We start from the raw sequence: 3,257 nt of genomic DNA, 5'->3' as shown, positions 1-3,257 counted from the left end.
GATTTAAGTACCTTTCAATTAATTGACAAGCATCCTTTTTTGAGTATCTCAGTTTTTGGGGATCCAGCTGATTTTGAAACCATTGCAGTTTTTCACCAATGAGGTTGAGATGTAAGGCCTTTTCATTCTTCAGTTTTTCCTTCTTTTCTTGTTTGTGGGCCTCTCCTGTAATCTGACCCGCTTTTCTACTGTATGGATGGACAATTTTTTTTTTCTCCTCCTGTGCTTTTTCCTTTTGGTGCCTTAGGCATGGTGCCGTCCCAGAGGCCACCGAGGACCCCTCGCCCCAGACCCCGCAAGCTCCCGGTCAGGAGCGACGGCTCTCAGGAGCACAATCCAGCCCGAACACGTAAGAGTTACTCTTATATGACAGTGACCTGATGGCCTAAAGGTTAAACGTGAGCAGCTTCTGAGTTCACCATCTTTTTTTGCATGGTCATATTCTCAGTAGTAAACTCATGAAAGATCAGCATAACCTACACACACAGGGTAAATGGGAACTCAGACCTCTCAGAAATGCAGAATTGATTCTTAAATAAGAAAAAAAATTGCATAAATCTAAGTGCTAGACAGAGGCAAGGAGGTCAACCTGCACTAAATAGATAAGAAAAGCTATGATGTATCTAGTGCTCTAAGAGTCAATTGTTGATCAAAGACTTCATATGTATATAACAATCTGCCACACTATTTTACACTGGTGAAAATCAAACTTACATTTAGTTTACAAGTAAGAGTGTTTACCTAACAGGACTGACAGAAGAAAAATGTCATCTACAGATGCATCTGCATATTGACAGGAGGCCTCATGGTATTACAATGGGTTTGGGGAAAGCTTGTGGGTGCGTGTGGAACTCCAGGATAATACTACATGGAGAAACTTTGGATTTATGAGGAAAAGGTATATATGCATATTTATGATACATTGTGGGCATTCAAGGAATAGAATGGAGTAAATACTGTACTTCATAGAATGCCTTCCTTCTCTGATAGCTGGGTGCAGATATACCTTAACATTTCAGGTAGTGAACCCTTGACCAAAGCTTTAACTATCAGATGCTACTGGTTGTTTTTTGCTGTTACTGTATTTCATTTTGTTTTGTTTTGTGGTACTGGTAATTGAACCTAGGGACTTTACCCTCCAAAATAGAACACCAACCAGCTCTTATCTTTAGCTGTATCCCCAGCCCTGGGCATTGTACTATGTCATGTTGTGTTGTTTTATTTTATTTTATTTTTGAGGTTGGGTCTCACTAAATCATTAAGTGAAAGTGGGCTCACACTTGCCCTCCTCCTACCCCAGCTTCCACACATGCTGGGATTACCAAATGATTTTCAATTTTAAATAACTCAACAAAGAGAATTAAAGAAGAATTGTTAAAAGTGACTATTATGGGGCTGGGGAGATAGTTCAGTAGAATAAGCACTTGCCTGGCAAGTGCAAGAGCCTGAGTTCAATCCCGGTTCCATTAAAAAAAAAAAAAAAAAAAGTGACTATTTTGGGCTGAAAAGCATCTCCCTCACAAGTATAGCTAACTATATAAAAAAAAATTAACAGACATGAAAAACCAAATAAGTACTAATACAATTGCATTGAGGTATCTCTACACCCCACTGTCACAAATACACAGATCAACTAGACAAAAAGTCAGCAATGAAATATAATAACTGAACCAAACTTTTGAACAAATGTACTTAGTAGATGTCTACAGAGTGTTCCTCCCCATATCAGAATACATATTCTTCTCAGGTGCGCATGGGAAGTTCTCCAAAACAGAACACCAACCAGCTCATAGAACATGCTTAAGTAAATGCAATGGAATTGAAATTATCCCATGCATATTATCAGACCATATTGCAATGAAATTAGAAATCAATGGCAAAAGAAACCACAAGAACTTCATAAACACATGGAAATTAAATAGCACCCTCCTGAACAATGGATCACAGATGAAATTAACGAAGAAATTAGCTTCTACAATTAAATGATAATGACAGTACAAGAGTTTTTGGGACACAATGAAAGCAGTCCTAAAAGTGAAATTTATAGCTCTGAATACCCGTATCAGGAAAATAGAACAAGCACATATGAAATGTTAATTAGTTAACATTAACTTCAAAATTAATATTAAAGCCCTGGACTGACCAGATAGCTCAGCGGACGAAAGCGCTGGCTTAAGCAGGCACAGAGACCGGGGTTTGATCCCTAGCACCACATGCCGTACCAGCCCCACCTCCAGGTGCACTGAAATGGTGACTGAGACTGGTTGTAATGGTGCACCTGAGACTGGGTGTGGTGGCACACACCTGTAATCCCAGCACTTGAGAGGCTGAAAACAGGAGAATCACTACAAGTCTGATCTGTGTTGTGAGACCCTGTAGACACTGTACTAAATACATTTTTAAAAATTAATGTCACAGCCCTAAGCCCCAAAACATGTAACTGTACTTGGGGATAGATTATTAAGGAAATTAAGTTAGAATAAGGACATTAGGGGGAACTTAATTCAATCTGACTGGTTTTCTTAAAAGTAAAGAAAATTGAGACACAAAAAGATAACTGGTATGCCTAAGCACAGAGGAGAGACCATTTGAAGACACCAAGAAAATGGCTGTCTCAGCAAGTGAGATACACCCCATAACAAGCTACCCCTCCTGACACCTGGATCTTAAACTTTCAGCCCCAGAACTGTGAGGAGTATGTGATGTTTCAGCCAATGGTCTGTGTTGCTTTGCAATGGCAGTCTTAATGGTGATTTGATAGATAGATAGATAGATAGATAGATAGGCCAGGGAGATGGCTCAGTAGAATAGGCACTTGCCTGGCAAGCACAAGGGTCTGAGTTCAATCCCCGGTTCCACAAAGAAAAAGGGAGGGGGCAGTTAGTGGGTGACCTTGAGGCTTCTAAAGCAAGATGGCGACTATCTTAAGGCTGAGCATCCTCTGTGAGGCCCAAGGATCCCGAGGCCTGTTTCTTTGGACTCCAGCGGTAAAACCTGCTCATGTCTCAGCATTTCTCCAAGACTGACTCTCCCCAGGATGGCATGGAGCCCAGCACATTCACCTGTCGCCAAGCCGCCATGCTGGTTTCAAGGCTGCGTCTGTTCACTAGACTAGTGAAAGAGCGGTCAGTGTTTTGCTCCTGGGCCTGCTTCCTGCTGCATATTTGAATCCTTGCTCTGCAATGGACCACTCCCTGGCCACAGCCCTCACTCTCCACAGTCACTGGGGTCTCAGACAAGTTGTTGTTTTTTTTTTT

The 3,257-nt window shown here is 41.2% G+C and overlaps 1 long non-coding RNA gene across 1 annotated transcript in view; it reads left to right on the top strand.

Moving 5' to 3' along the window:
• The window catches only part of LOC111813363, a 20,633-nt gene that overhangs the window by 16,345 nt on the left and 1,031 nt on the right, over nt 1-3,257 (top strand). The gene's annotated exons all lie outside the window — the stretch shown is intronic.

This window comes from Octodon degus, unplaced genomic scaffold (genome assembly GCF_000260255.1).
Source record: "Octodon degus isolate 3935 unplaced genomic scaffold, OctDeg1.0 scaffold00184, whole genome shotgun sequence".
In the NCBI taxonomy this organism is placed as follows: domain Eukaryota; kingdom Metazoa; phylum Chordata; class Mammalia; order Rodentia; family Octodontidae; genus Octodon; species Octodon degus.
This window is presented reverse-complemented; position numbering and strand designations above follow the sequence as displayed.